Source organism: Equus caballus, chromosome X (assembly GCF_041296265.1).
Source record: "Equus caballus isolate H_3958 breed thoroughbred chromosome X, TB-T2T, whole genome shotgun sequence".
NCBI classification, from domain to species: domain Eukaryota; kingdom Metazoa; phylum Chordata; class Mammalia; order Perissodactyla; family Equidae; genus Equus; species Equus caballus.
In genome coordinates this window covers 37,619,847-37,636,823 of record NC_091715.1, presented here as the reverse complement: position 1 = coordinate 37,636,823, position 16,977 = coordinate 37,619,847, and the positions used below count along the sequence as shown (strand labels likewise).

The window sequence follows — 16,977 nt, the reverse complement described above, 5'->3', positions numbered from 1 at the left end:
CTAAATGGAAATTAAGAACTGAAAATTGTAATAAGGGAAATAAAAACTTGCTGGATGGGATCAATAGTAGGGTGGAGATGACAGAATATGGAATCAGTGAACTTGAGGACAGAACAGCAGAATCTACTGAAACACTTTCAAACCACATATCTGACAAAGGACTTTTATCCAGAATAAAGAAAGAAATCTCAAAATTCAACAGTAAAGAAATAATCCAATTAGAAAATTGGCAAAAGACATAAACAGGCATTTCACCAAAAGAGGATATACAGATGGCAAATAAGCACATGAAAAGATGTTCAACATCATTAGCCATTAGAGAAATGCAAATTAAAACCACAATGAGAAAATACCACACCTATCAGAAGGGCTAAAATAAAAAATAGTGGTAACACCAAAATACTGACAGGGATGTAGAGAAACTGGATCACTCATACATTGCTGTTAGGAATGTAAAATGATACAGCCATTCTGAAAAACAGTTTGACCCTCTCTTAAATGAACTAAACATGAAATTGCCATATGACCCAGCAATTGCACTCAAAACATGAAAGTTTAAATTCACACAAAAACCTGTACACAAATGTCTAAAAGTGGAAAATAACCCAAATGTCCTTAAATGGTTGAATGGTTAAACAAATGGTGGTACATTCATATCACTGAATACTACTCAGCAATAAAAGGGAAGAGACTGTTGATACATGTAACAACTTTGACGAATGTCTAGAGAGTTACACTAAGTGAAAAAAAATAAGCCCATCACAAATGGCTGCATACTGTACTATTCCAGTTATATAACATTTTGAATATAAAATTTCAGAAATGGAGAGCAAATTAGTGGTTTCCAGGGGTCAGATGAAGGGAGGTAGGGTGGTGGATGTATCCATAAAAGGGAAACAGAAGGGATCCCTGTGGTGATGGAACAGTTCTGTTTCTGGACTGTATCAATGTCAATATCCTGGCTATGATGCTGTACTATAGTTTTGCAAGATGCTACCATTGGGGGAAACTGAGTAAAGGGTACACAGGGTCTCTTGTATTATTTCTTACAACTGCATGTAAATCTACAATTATCTCAAAATAAAAAGTTTAAATAAAAAAGATGCAAGATGATGACCATTGCACATGCAAGTGGAATGAATTGTAGGAATATTCCTCCAAAGCAAAGGGCAAATCCTGTGACAGTATGAAAAGTGCTTTGCTTGTGCAGTCGATGGTAAACTACAAGAGAGGAGGGAACAAAATTGACCAAATACAGGAACTCACAGAGAGTCGACCTGTGTCACCTGCAGGTGCATGGTAGCCTTGATGGTAGTTAGGGAGAAAGCCAGGGTTCGGCTTTGGAACTTAAAGACTCACCTGAGGGAACCCTTGCCTCCAATCTTAGGTAGTTCTGTAGAGTCAGAGTCTATTCCAATCTGAACAATACCAAAATGACTGGTGGGGGTAGTACGAGTGTGGATATGGGGATGCTAAGCATCCCACACATTTGTCATGGAGCCCACCAAGAATGAGGTTACCAACTTCAGTGGCTGTTCCATATCAATGGAACACGGGGAAAAGCCATCTGAGAGAACACATTGCAGCACATAGAACAAAAAGCTGATCAAATTTATAGGTTGGAAGGACCACCTTACAATCCTATTGGTAGAAATGCTTTCAGGAACTTCAAACCTAAACCTATGTGGTTTACTCACTTTGGACTAACACACAATTGACCATAGGAACAGTCTTCCAGATCCTTGCTCACTCATAAGGAGAGTAGTTTTTTTACTTCATAGATTTATAGACATGATCCCCTACAAGGTCTGCTTTTAAATTGAAGTAAACCACAAACTATCATCTTTACAATCCTCAAATTCTCCAACTTTAGTTTAGCACTCAAGGGAGTCAGTTGGCTGTGGAGAGAGAAAGTGAGAGCTTGTCTGGGAGGAAAAAAGGCCCCAAATGACAAAGAGCTTTCTAGAATGAGAAACCATAGTTGGAACATGGGTTTGGGCTTAATCCAGGCCTCTGCTGATGTGGGGCTGCAGAAACAGAACCCAGAATTCCTGACATGGCAACTAATTTTGCCCCCAAACCACTAGTGAGTGCTCTCCAACTTTGTGGGAGAGTTATCCTAGATATCACAGAAAAAGGAGAAATCTAAAAACATTTTTCTGCACTGAAAAGAAAAGTTTTTGGCAATGGGAGATTTGGAAACAGCAAGAAGAAATGCACTGGACATTTCTTTGTCATCTCACAGGAACTCTGAGGGGAATTTTGGAGTCCTGCTTGGTATTAGGAGATAAAAGGAGGGCATGACATTCTTCCACCTCTCATCTGGGGATGGAGGCCTCCTCAGTGCCAAATGGCACAAAAGCTCTCTTCCTTGTCTTTAAAAATATGCTTCTCCCAAGGAGGCGGGACCAAGATGGTGGAGTGAGAAGTCTTCTTTGTCTCTCCCCCTTCGAATCTACAACTAATTGGACATTCACTGGTTAACAAAGGATATCCAGATAGCATCTCAAGACACCTGAGAGACCCGTGCTGCTATACATCGGAAGGCGGATGGACTTCTCCCCGGGATGAGGCGGAGATAGGTGAAAAATCTCCGACCCCCGACCCCCAGACAGCCTAGTACCTGCAAGAGGATCTCTTCCAGCGGACTCCACCATAGCATCACCACGCACCAAGGGCGGGAGTGTGCACTCACTGGCAGAGCGACAGTGGAAACAGGTGACTACAGCCCTACCTAAGCCTCCCATGATTACACCTAAGCCCAGGGGGAAACTCCAGGGTCCCACACCACCGGCAAGGAAAGCCTCTGCTCGCCATTAGCAGAGAGGCCCCGCCAAGCATTCAGAACACTGGGAAGCTCCCAAAGAGCAGAACTCCCCACAAGGCAGCAGCCTGCTAGCTGCTGCCGGGCCCATGGACTCTGGCCATGTCCCAGACGGGGCAAGGGGCTCCCGGATATTCCGTGGGAGTGGGTTGGGGCTGGGTGGAGCTCCAGTGGGATGGCTACGTGGCCCAGGGGGGAACACCATGTTCCCACAGAAGCCTCAGCGAAAGCCTCTGCACAGCACTAGTGGAGAGGTCCCAGCCGGCAATCACAAGGCTGGAAGGCCCTGGGGCAAAAGTAGCACAGCTGGGGGGGGCGGGTAACCACAGACTGCAGAAGATACCCATAGCTCTGCTGGGACCTATAGTGGACAAGTGTGATCTTGTGGGCTCTGACAGTGACAGAGCTGCGATTATAGGTGATCCTGCTCCTGGCTGCTGGGAGAGCCCATAACACCACTGCAGACCCCAAGGAGGGAGTGCGTCTAGGTGGTCTGCAACAGTAGGCACCAGCAGCCTGAGGCCCCCTTGTGATTGTCCCCACAGCTGACGAGGGACCCCACAGGACCACTGTGACTACGAGAAGGGGCCCAGGTCCAGTCAGTAACAGATGACAGGGTTCCTGGTTGGTGCAGTCTAAACATCTGCTCCCCCCCTATACCAGTTGCAACAAGTGGAAGCAGTAACTAAACTCTATCTCTATGCAGAGGCACAAATCCATGCCATCAAGCAGTATAAAAAATATATAAAATCTCCAGAACAGAAGGAAAATGATAAGTACCCAGAAAACAATCCCAAAGACAATGAAATCTATAACCTAAATGATGATGATTTCAAAACAGCCATTATTAAATAACGAGTTAAAAGAGAATTCAGATAGACAACTCAATGAGTTCAGGAGCTATGTCACAAAAGAGCTTGATACTATAAAGAAGAACCAATTAGAAATACTGGAGATGAAGAACACAATGGAGGAGATTAAGAAAAATCTGGACTCTCTGAACAGTAGGGTCGATAATATGGAGGACAGAATTAGAAATTTGGAAGATAGGAATATAGAAATGCTGCAGACAGAGGAAGAGAGAGAACTAAGACTAAAAAGAAATGAAGAAACTCTCCGAGAATTATCTGACTCAATTAGGAGATGCAACATAAGGATTATAGGTATACCAGAGGGAGAAGAGAAGGAGAAGAGAGCAGAAGGCCTGTTCAAAGAAATAATGGCTGAAAACTTTCCAAACTTGGGGAGAGAGATAGAACTTCATGTGACAGAAGCCAATAGATCTCCAAACGTTATCAATGTAAGAAGACCAACCCCAAGGCATATAGTAGTGAAGCTAGCAAAAGTCAACGACAAAGAGAAAATACTAAGGGCAGCCAGGAAGAAGAAAATAATCTACAAAGGAACCCCCACAAGGTTATCAGCAGACTTCTGAGGGGATACCTTACAGGCTAGAAGAGATTGGAATGAAATATTCAAAACTCTGAAGGACAAAAACCTGCAGCCAATAATACTCTACCCAGTGAAAATATCCTTCAAATACGATGGAGAAATAAAACTTTCCCAGATAAACAAAAGTTAAGGGAGTTCATTGCCACAAGACCTCCTCTTCAAGAAATGCTCAGGAAGAACCTCATACCTGAAAAATCAAAAAAAGGAAAGGGGTTACAAAATCCAGAACAAAGGAGATAAGCAGAAGGACAATAACAGAAAGTAGCAGCTTTCCATCAGAACAGGTTAGCAAAAGTTAAATAAAATATCAAAGATAAATGGAATGGAAACACTAAGAATAAATATAACCTAGTCATTTTAACCACAAACTCACAACACAAAAAGGAAGAGGAAAAAAATCTGACAATAACAACCCAGAAGGGGAAGAGAAAAGGGATGGAACGTTTTAATTTAAGGAAATAAGAGGCTATCAGAAAAAGGACTATCTCATCTACGAGATGTGTTATACAAACCACCTGGTAACCACTAAACAAATAACAAGAATTAAGACACAAATTACAAATAAGAAGAAAGCCAATACAGAAATTTACCTACTTGAATTAGGAATCCAAAAATCATGGGATGAGAAACAAAGGAAATGCCAAAGAACTGAAAAACAAGTAATAAAATGGCAGCAGTAGGCCCCCACGTTTCAATAATCACTCTAAATGTAAATGGATTGAACTCTCAAATCAAAAGACACAGAGTGGCAGGATGGATCAAAGAACAAGATCCAACAATATGCTGCCTCCAGGAAACACACCTCAGCCCCAAAGACAAACACAGACTCATAGTGAAGGGATGGAAGACAATACTCTAAGCTAATAATGAACAAAAGAAAGCAGGTGTTGCCATACTTATATCAGACAAAGTAGGCTTCAAAGCAAAACAGATAAAGAAAGACAAAGAGGGGCAGTATGTAATGATAAAAAGGACACTCCACCAAGATGACATAACACTTATAAATATATACACACCCAACACAGGAGCACCAAAATTTGTAAATAAACTATTAACAAAACTAAAAGGAGACATCAACAACAATACAATAATAGTAGGGGACCTCAACACCCCATTAACACCAATGGATAGATCATCCAGACAGAAAATCAACAAGGAAATTATAGAATTAAATGAAAAATTAGACCAGATGGACTTAATAGATATGTATAGAACACCTCCTCCAAAAACAGCAGGCTACACATTCTTCTCAAGCGCGCATGGAACATTCTCAAGGATAGACCATATCTTGGGAAACAAAGCAAGCATCAATAAATTCAAGAGGGTTGAAATAATATCAAGCATCTTTTCAGATCATAATGCTATGAAACTAGGAATCAACTACAAGAATAAAGCTGGGAAAGGGGCAAAAATGTGGAGACTAAACAACATGCTACTGAACAAACAATGGATTATTGAAGAAATTAAAGAAGAAATCAAATATTATCTGGAGACAAATGAAAATGAAAACACGCCATACCAACTTATTTGGGATGCAGCAAAGGCAGTCCTAAGAGGGAAATTCATTGCAATACAGGCTCACCTCAATGAGCAAGAAAAATCTTACATAAACAACCTCAAACAACACCTAACAGAATTAGAAAAAGAAGAACAAACAAAGCCCAAAGTCAGTAGAAGTAGGGAAATAATAAAAATTAGAGCAGAAATAAATGATATTGAAACAAAAGAGACAGCAGAAAGGATCAATGAAACACAGAGTTGGTTCTTCGAAAAAATTAAGAAAATTGATAAACCCTTAGCCAGACTCACTAAGAAAAAAAAAGAGAAGTCTCAAATTAATAAAATTAGAAATGAGAGAGAAGAAATACAACAGATACTGAAGAAATACAAAGGATCATAAGAGAATACTACGAAAAACTATATGCCAACAAATTGAACAACCTAGAAGAAATGGATAAATTCCTAGACTCATACAACCTCCCCAAAGTGAATCACGAAGAAATAGAGAATCTGAATAGACCAATCATAAGTAAAGAAATAGAAACAGTAATCAAAAACCTCCCCAAAAATAAGAGCCCAGGACCAGACGGCTTCTCTGGAGAATTCTACCAAACATTCAAAGAAGATTTAATACCTATCCATCTCAAACTATTCCAGAAAATTGAGGAAGATGGAACACTCCCTAACACATTCTATGAAGCCAACATAAACCTGATCCCCAAACTTGACAAGGACAACACAAAGAAGGAAAACTACAGGCCAATATCACTGATGAACATAGATGCAAAAATCTTCCACAAAATTTTGGCAAACCAAATACAGCAATACATCAAAAAGATTATACACCATGATCAAGTGGGATTTATACCAGGGACACAGGGATGGTTCAACATCTGCAAGGCAATCAATGTGATTCACTACATTAAAAAAATGAGAAACAAAAACCACATGATCATCTCAATAGATGCAGAGAAAGCATTTGACAAGATCCAACATGCATTTATGATAAAAACCCTCAATAAAATAGGTATAGAAGGAAAGTACCTCAACATAATAAAGGCCATATATGACAAACCCACAGCCAACATCATACTCAATGGACAAAAACTGAAACCCATCCCTCTCAGACAGGAACAAGACAAGGGTGCCCAATTTCACCACTCTTATTCAACATAGTACTGGAGGTGTTGGCCAGAGCAATTCGGCAGGAAAAAGGAATAAAAGGAATCCAAATAGGCAACGAAGAAGTAAAACTCTCGCTGTTTGCAGACGACATGATCTTATATATAGAAAACCCCAAAGAATCCATAATAAAACTATTAGAAACAATCAACAGCTACAGCAAAGTTGCAGGGTATAAAGTCAACATACATAAATCAGTAGCATTTCTATACGCTAACAATGAACTAACAGAAAAAGATCTCAAGAACTCAATCCCATTCACGATTGCAACAAAAAGAATAAAATACCTTGGGATAAATTTAACCAAGGAAGTAAAAGATCTATACAATGAAAACTACAAGACTTTCTTGAAAGAAATCGATGACGACATAAAGAGATGGAAAGACATTCCATGCACATGGATTGGAAGAACAAACATAGTTAAAATGTCCATACTACCTAAAGCAATCTACAGATTCCACGCTATCCCAATCAGAATCCCAATGACATTCTTTACAGAAATTGAACAAAGAATCGTAAAATTCATATGGGGCATCATAAGACCCTGAATTGCTAAAGCAATCCTGAGAAAGAAGAACAAAGCTGGAGGCATCACAATCCCTGACTTCAAAGCATACTACAAAGCTACAGTAATCAAAACAGCATGGTACTGGTACAAAAACAGGTGCACAGATCAATGGAACAGAATTGAAAGCCCAGAAATAAAACAACACATCTATGCACAGTTAATCTTCAACAAAGGATCTGAGGGCCTACAATGGAGAAAAGAAAGTCTCTTCAACAAATGGTGCTGGGAAAACTGGAAAGCCACATGTAAAAGAATGAAAATCGACCATTCTTTTTCACCATTCACTAAAATAAACTCAAAATGGATCAACGACCTAAAGATTAGGCCTGAAACAATAAGTCTTCTAGAAGAGAATATAGGCAGTACACTCTTTGACATCAGTTTCAAAAGAATCTTTTCAGACACGATAACTCCTCAGATGAGGGAAACAATAGAAAGAATAAACAAATGGGACTTCATCAGACTAAAGAACTTCTTCAAGGCAAGGAAAAACAGGATTGAAACAAAAAAACAGCCCACTAATTGGGAAAAAATATTTACAAGTTGTTTATCCGACAAAGGGTTAATCTCCATAATATATAAAGAACTCACACAGCTCAACAACAAAAAAGTCAACCCAACCAAAAAATGGGCAGGGGACATGAACAAACATTTCTCCAAAGAAGATATATGTATGGCCAATAGACACATGAAAAGATGCTCATCATCACTAATCATCAGGGAAATGCAAATCAAAACTCACTAAGATATCACCTTACACCTGTTAGAATGGCAAAAATATCCAAAACCAAGAGTGACAAATGATGGAGAGGCTGTGGAGAAAAAGGAACCCTCATACACTGTTGGTGGGAATGCAAACTGGTGCAGCCACTATGGAAAACAGTATGGAGACTTCTCAAAAAGTTAAAAATAGAAATACCTTATGACCCAGCCGTCCCACCACTGGGTATCTATCCTAAGAACCTGAAATCAGCAATTCCAAAAGTCCCATGCACCCCTATGTTCATCGCAGCATTATTCACAATAGCCAAGTCATGGAACCAACCTAAGTGCACAGAAACTGATGATTGGATAAAGAAGATGTGGTATATATATAAAATGGAATATTACTCAGCCATAAAAAAGGACAAAGTCGTCCCATTCACAACAACATGGATACACTTGAGGGTATTATGTTGAGTGAAATAAGACAGACAGAGAAAGACAAACTCTGTATGACTCCACTCATAGGTGGTAGTTAACATATAGGCAAAGAGAACTGATTGGTGGTTACCAGGGGAAAGCGGGGGTAGGGGGAGGGCACTAAGGGGGAAGTGGTGCACCTACAACATGAGTAATAATAATGTACAACTGTAATTTCACAAGGTTGTTAACTATCATAATCTTAATAAAAAAAATATGCTTCTCCCACTCCAAAGAGACTCAAGATGTGCAGTTAGGTAACTTATATTTCTTTTAGAGATTGTGATAATGGCTGTGATGTCATGGATAATAACTTTGTAGGGCAGTATTTTCTAAAGACACTTTAAGTGTAAACTGTCCAACGTCAAATAAGTTTGTGAAATGCTGCGTCATCTACTTTTTAAACAACAAATTAAGTCCTGGGAAAGGTACATAGTTAAGAATTGTGTGTAAATTTGTTTAACTTGGCTTGTCAAAAATTTATTTGATCACACATCCCTGTCAAAGTATAATTTTCAAAAAGTTAATGACTGTCATGCAAACAAAAAGTTAATGACTATCATACAAACATGGCGACCATATGTCAAACATTTATTTAACAATAAGATTTATTTAACTTGTTAATGTGGATATATATCAGTGGGATGGTAAAGTTGGTTCAAAGGAAGATCTGAGAAAGTAGTATGTACAGTCACTGAAAGAAAGAACGTTGAACAAGATTGCTAAATTCCTGGATTATACAACAGGTAAATGTCTTAAAGGCCAATAAATAAATTAACTCTTGGGATTATCTTTTTCATTGGAAAGAAATTATTTGCATTTCTACTGAACGAAACTCATTGGCAACTTCTGCAAGTTAATCTGTAACCTTACAGAATCTTTGCCTTAATCAACAGTAAATAGTGAGTCAAACCATCATGTGTTCCTCTAGAGCAATGGTTCTCAAAGTGTGCTCCCCAGACCAGCAGCACCAGCATCATCCGAGATCTTATTAGAAATGCAATTTCTTGAGCCTCACTCAAGACCAACTGAATCAGAAACTCTGGGATAGGACACTCTGTGTTTTAACCAGCCCTCCAGGTTATTCTGACGCATATCAAAGTTTGAGAACCACTCATCTAGAGAATTAATCCTCAGGCAGTATGAGTATATTGCCAATATACTCCAGTATGACTTTGCAAAGATATGTAGTCATCTTTTTGCCTATTCCTAAGTTTTGCATAAATTTTCTTAGCCTATTTTTCAGTATCGCACTCTGGAAATGTGAATGTATAATGAATAAAAATCATCCATATGTTTACAAAAAGTTAGACCTTTATTATTTTCTGCTTCATCCTACTTTGAGTAACGGTTCAAGTCACACCTTCTCCAAGAAAACATTCTAATGCTTTTAGTCTTCTCCAATCTCTTTCCTCCTTGACCATCTATAGATTCTTAATTCACACAGTTTAATTATTAGTTTAACACAGCGCTAATAATTTCATGTGTGTTAATTTTACCCCCATGTTGAAAACTGCATTGAAAACTTCATGAAGCCAACAGTTGTGACTTTAAGCCCCTCTTCTCAATCCAAACTTTAACGTAGTTACAGAATCATAGATTCTCAGGATTGGAAGGTACTTTGAACATCAACTTGTCTAGCTGACCATACGATATTGGAATTCTGTTCTCACCTGTGGTAGGCAGAATTCTAAGATGGCCCCCAAGATTTCCACTCCACTGCTCCAGTGTACACAATGGACATAATCCCTGGGCAATGAATGTGATTGATTTTACTCCCATAATCAAGTTATGTTATGTGGTGCAATTGACCTTAAGATAGAGAGATTATCCAGGTGGCCCAACCTAATTACATGAGCCCTTTAAAAGCAGTTTCCTTTAACTGGTCACAGAAGAAGTCAGAGACTCAAAGCACAAGAAGCATTCAACATGCCATTGCTAACTTAAAGATGGAAAAAGACACACAACACAAAATGTGGGCAGCCTCTAGGAGCTGAGAGCAACCCTTAGCTAACAGCCAACAAGTAAATGGAGACCTCAGTCCTACAACCACAAGGAGCTAAATTCTGACAAGAATTAACTTTGAAGCAAATTTTTCCTTAGAACCTCTGGATGAGAATTCAGCCTATCACCTTGATTTCAGCTTTGCGACACACTAAGCAGAGAATCAGTCATGTAGTGCTGGATTTTGACCTACAAATCTGTAAGCAAATAAATGTGTGTTGCTTTAAGCCACTAAGTTTATAGCAATTTGTTATGCAACTATAGAAAACTAATATATTATTTTGCCCAAAGGTAAGTTAGCTGCTTTTTCTTCTTCTTCTTCTCTTCTTCTTCTTCTTGGTGAGGAAGATTGGCCCTGAGCTAACATCTGTTCCCAATCTTCCTCCATGCTCGAGGAAGATTGTTGCCGAGCTAACATCTGTGCCAATCTTCCTCTGTTTTTCATGTGGGTTGCTGCCACACCATGGCTGGATAAGCAGTGCTAGGTCTGTGCCCAGGATCAAAACCCACAAACTCCAGGCTGCCAAAGCGGAGCAGTGAACTTAATAACTACGCCACTGGGCTGCCCCCAAGTTAGCTTCCTCTTCAATACTTGAGGCAACAAAGAACTCACTCTCCATAATACCCAGGGTCACCTGTACTTTTCACTCCTATAAGACACCCCATTCCAACTTTGGACAGCTCTGACCTTTAGAGAGTGCTTGATCACATCGAACATCCATCATATTGATCCACCCATCAATACTCCGTTTACTCTTGTCTTAATCTGTTCAAGCTACTATAACAGAATACCATAGACTGGGTGGTTTAAAAACAACAGACATTTATTTCTCATCGTTCTGGAGGCTGGGAAGTTCAAGATCGAGGTGCTAGCAGATTCAGTGTCTGGTGAGAGTCAGCTTCCTGGTTCATAGCTGGCACCTTTTCACTGTGTCCCCAAATGGTGGAAGGGATGAGGGAGCTCTGAGGAGCCTCTTTTGTAAGACACTAATCCCATTCATGAGGGTGACCTCCTGGCCTAATCACCTAACAGGGTCCTATCTCCTAATGCCATCACATTGAGGGTTAGGATTTCTACATATGAATTTGGGGGAAGACACAAACATTCAGTCTATAGAAACTCCTTAGAGCCATACAATGCAAGTATGAGTTTGCTTCCATTTGCCTCCATCCTTCTTTGTGACTGGTTCTATCACACAGTGATGTGAGCCCCACATAGTCCTGGGTAGAAGGTTCCATAGTACCCATGGCTGACCATCTGGACTCAGAGACTCCAAGTAGCTTCCAAGCCTGTATTCATTCAAATACACTACAATTTACATCAGAGAAATTTCTCATCACTACGCTGCCTCTGTATGGAGTATCAGGATAAGCTAAGTTGTATTAGAGAAGTTATCAGCAGACTTTCTCTGTATAGTAAATAATTTCATTCTTCGAGGGCCATACAGGCTTTGTTACAACTACTCTGCCATTAGAGCACAAAAGCAACCATGGACAATATGTAAACAAATAGGTGTGCTTGTGTCCCAATAAAACCTTATTTATAAAACAGGCTACAGGCTGGCTTTGGCCCACAGGCTGTAGTTGGCCACTCCTACTGCAGTGTGGCTTTAGAGAGTTTCACACCAGCAATTAAATTTAAATGCATATCTTAGGAGTAGCATATATCCCTTTAACTCACAATTTATTGGTCAGTATTAAACATGTGGTCCCATCCAGCTACAGACAGCAAGGAAGTATAATCCTACTATGTTCCCAGAAGGAAGAGAGCTGGAAATATCTGGTGAGTAATATGAAGGACTACTACATGTCTTAAAGTTCCATTCTTGCATCCTCTCTTCTCCACTACAAAGTAAACCCCTCAAGGGCAAGAGCCTTATCTGATATATGGAGCCAAACAAATGTAGTAGATGTGCATAAATACGTCTGGTTGATGGATAAGGCAAAAGAGAGACGCAGAGGGAAGGAAAAAGGGATTACAAAAAAGCCAGTGGACAGGGTAGTGATTGTAGTAGTAAAGGGGAAAAGGATTACCACTATTGGTAGTGAAGTTCTTTATGGTGATTATACTGTTAATGCTAGTAGTGGTGATGTTCTTAAAAGACCAATCTATACTCCTATATTCATCTTCCATTCAATCCTCAACTCATTTCAATATGGCTCTTCCCCCAACCTGCAATTCCCTGAAACCACTCTTGCTAAGGTCACAAGTGACCTCCTATTTCCAAAACTTATTTAAGAGGCATGTTTCTTTTTTTTTTAACACTATTTTTTTTTTTAAAGATTGGCACCTGAGCTAACAACTGTTGCCAATCGTCTCCTTTTTTTTCTGCTTTATTGCCCCAACCCCCCACCCGCCACCCCCAGTACATAGTTGTATATCTTAGTTGCAGGTCCTTCTAGTTGTGGGATGTGGGACGCCGCCTCAACGTGGCCTGATGAGCGGTGCCATGTCTGCGCCCAGGATCCGAACCCTGGGCTGCCGCAGTGGAGCGCGTGAACTTAACCACTCGGCCACGGAGCCAGCCCCCTAAGAGGCATGTTTCTTAATCCTTATCTTACTGAACTTCTTTGCTATATGTGACACCCCCACACATTACCTCCTTGAAATTTTTGACTACACGCACCTCTGTGACTTTCATGGTTCTCCTCTGTGTCTCTCCAATCGTCCTCTGAACTTCTCCTACTCTTCCAACCCCTTAAATATTAATGTTTCTTAGGACTCATCCTCCTCCCTCTGCTCTGCCCTCTTCTAACTCTGCTACCATCACCTGAACGGTCTTACCCACTCACATAGATTCCACCACCATCTGTAATGCTATTGATTCCCATACCCATGTCTCCCATCCATACTTCTTCCCAAGTTTCAGAATCATGCATCCAATTTTCACTCTCATGCTTTCACCAGGAGGTCCTATGGATATTTCAAATGAAGCATGGCAGAAAGTACACTTCTGTCATATCTCAGTGGTTTCAACGCCATCTACACAGTCATCCAAGCTAGAAACCTGGGAGGTATTATGTACTCTTCCTCCCTACTCCCATCTCCCTGTCTAGCCTAAATATTTCTTTCTCTTCCTTCCTTTCCAAACTACTGCCCTGGACTATATCCTTATCAACTTTCACCTAGATTACAAACAGCTTTTTAAATTATTTCCCTAATTCTTTTGGATTTATTGTGAGATATTTCATACAGAAAACTATAGCAATAAATATAAGGTACATCCATGCATCCACCATCTAGCTTTATCAAATCTTAATTTGATGTAATATTCGTATCTGATTTTTAAAGAAAATAATGATAGATCTAGGTGAAGCCCCATGTATTACTTGTTCCCGCCTCCATGCTCATTTCCTTCCCTCTCCTCCCAGAGGTAACCAGCATCATGAATTTAGAATTTATCATTATCATGCAAGCTTTAGTTAAATTGTTACATTTGTATACATCTCTAGAACATATATAGTATTATTTTTCAGGTTTTAAACATTATATAAATGAGACCAAGCCACATGAATCTTCCTAAAATTTGCTTTCGTCACTCAGTATTACGTGTTATAAAACACAATTGCAGGCACCCAGAAGACTTCAATTGGGTTTATATGTTGATATTTTATCCAGCAAACTTTATGCATCCTCTTATTTGTTCTAGTAATTTATCTGTAGCTTCTCTTGAATTTTCTATGTAGACTATCACACAATCTGCAAATAAAGACAGTTTGTCTCGTCTTAATCCAGTCGGATGCATGTTGTTTGTCTCGACTTTTTACATTGGTTTGTATCTGCAGTTTTATGTTGGACAGAAGCATTTATTAATGCTTATTGAGATCCTGACTTTATGGGAATGTGTCAAAAGTCTCACAATTAAATATATGCTTACTCTAAGCTTTGGATGGATGCATTTGATTAAATTTTATCAAATGTTTTCTCTGCTCTAGTGACATAATCATATGACTATTTTCTTTATTAGTGTGATACACCACATTAATAGATTTTTCATTAATGAATTATTATTTCATTTCTGGAATAATATCTACCTGGTTGATGTCTTAAAATGTTCCTAGGATTTGTTTTAATCAGGTATGGTAAGGTGACAGATGTGGAGACAACTGCCTTTGAAAGAAGAGTTTATTACAATTTCCAAGAGGAGAGGGCATGGCATACAACACTAGGCCACATGGGGGAAGTACCAGGGTCAGTCAAGAGGCAGAAGGAGTGAGGAAAAATTATGGGTACTAGCCTTTGTTGTGGTTTTCATGGGAAGGAATGGGCAAGGCAAGGTAAGCATTTTGGGATTAGCTAGTTTGAATAATTTTTGTGGGCTCTGGGCTATAGAGGTGGTCCCCAGTTGTCTTATATCTGGCCCTGGGATGATTTAGAGTCAGGGGAATATTGGCTTCCCATGTGAGAGTTTGATAAAGGAGGTGGTTGGGGGTATGGGCTATGGATTGGTTGGTTTGCGTATGAAAGACATGCTGGCAGGCAAGTTGTTTGCTATATCTGGGAATTAGCTAGGCCTGGGAGGGGCAGTCTTTCTAGGATTAGCAAGGCCCCAAGATGTCAAAGCATCACATAAAATACAGAAAATAAAAAACATGATTAATACAGTTGAGATGTTTTTATTTTTCTTTTGTTTTGTTTTTGTTAACACTGTTGGATTTGATAGGATAACATTTGCTTCATGAGATAAGTCTGTGATTTTCTTCTCATATTTTCCTTCATAAATTATGTGTGTGTGTGATTAAGGCTTTACTGGAGATCAGGCAAGGCTGGGGCAGGGACCACACTGGGGGAGCAGGGCCTGCACACCAGGCCAATACTGGTCTTCAGGGCAGTGTTGGGGAGCTCATGGCTGAGTGCTACAGGTGAGAGGTCCAGTTGGGCACCTCAAAGCAGAGGCAACCACTGAAGGGGAGGATGATCTTTAAGGGGAGCTTGGCTTTAATGCAGAGAGGATATGGTCGGGAGGGCTTCACTGAAGAAAAGTGGGGTGCTCTAGAGCTTTAAAAAGCCTAGATGAACAGGGATTGGGGGAAATAAGGGAGCCTAACAAGGCTTGAGGAGGGAAGAATGGAAAGAAAAGGAGGAGAAATGAAGAAGAGGGGTGATTCTGGGGGTGCGAGGAAGTCTAGCTTTTCTCTAGGGCCCCCACAGAGCAGGTGCAGCACTGGCTCCTCACTCTTATCTGCCGGCCTTACAGGGCCCTACTTGTTACCCCACATGGCAATCATTATGTACACAGATCGAGGGAAGAGGCGGCTGCACTTAACGTAGGCAGATAACTTCTTTAGGCCCTGTAATCAGGTGATGAAGTCTCTCACATTTGGAAATGCATTCAGGCACTCAGGCTCAAATATACGGTGCAGGTCAAGGATGTCATAAGTGAGGAAATCCACAAAGGTGATCTTGTCCCATGCAAACCATGACCTTTTCCCCAGAAACTGTGAAAAGAGCTTCATATTTTCAGGGAGCCCATCCAAGCACTCAGGCTTCAGTGTCTCGAAATCAGGGCTGTAGGAGACACTGGCCAGCTGACTGGGGATGTGTGTAACCTAGTTCTCCAAAATGTCTACATGAGTCTTTCCTTCTTCTGTCCCCCCTTGTAGGTTGTGCTTCAAGCAATGTAGTGAAGGATGGCATTGCTCTAGGTGATCTTGTGAGCCTCATGAATTAAGTAAGGAAGATTGGGAAAGTCCAGGCCCAGCTTGAATTTTTCTTTTAGCCACTGGCTTCTGTCATAGGCAGGAGTATCCCTCATCATGTAGTTCTTTTCCTCATAGTTTGAGTCTGTGTATTCCAGAAACGGGTGCACTATATGAGCCAGCCCATGGATGTCCCAGTAACCCAAGATTACGGCCGTGGTTCAGCTTTCTGTGGACTCAAGGGATGGCCTCTGAAGAGCTGGGCTGGAACTTCATCCTTGCAATTTTTCTTTAAGTTTGAAATTAGAATAAAAAGTTATAGGAAGGAAGGAATCCCTAGGCGTCAAAAATCAAAAGGAAATCTACTAAATAAACAGACACTAGTGCTTTGGCTACCCTAAGAGCATTACCTACATCAGCAAATAAAAGACTTGCATATTAATAACCACTTGGAGAGGCACCAAGGCCTTGGGCCCTTGTGAGGCAAAGATATGGAATTAAGACTCCTGAACAAACCACGGGCTTAAACTCTCTACTCTTTTTGGAAGTGTAGACAGAATATAAATCCTCCAGCAAAGGTTAATATCTGAGTCTGAGATGTGGGTGGGAAAACAGTCTCCCTCAA

At 40.2% G+C, this 16,977-nt stretch overlaps 1 pseudogene; it reads right to left on the bottom strand.

The window, feature by feature from the left end:
* Positions 1–16,010: 16,010 nt before the first annotated feature.
* LOC100059865 (glutathione S-transferase Mu 1-like) lies at positions 16,011–16,573 on the bottom strand (annotated as a pseudogene).
* Positions 16,574–16,977: the final 404 nt, after the last annotated feature.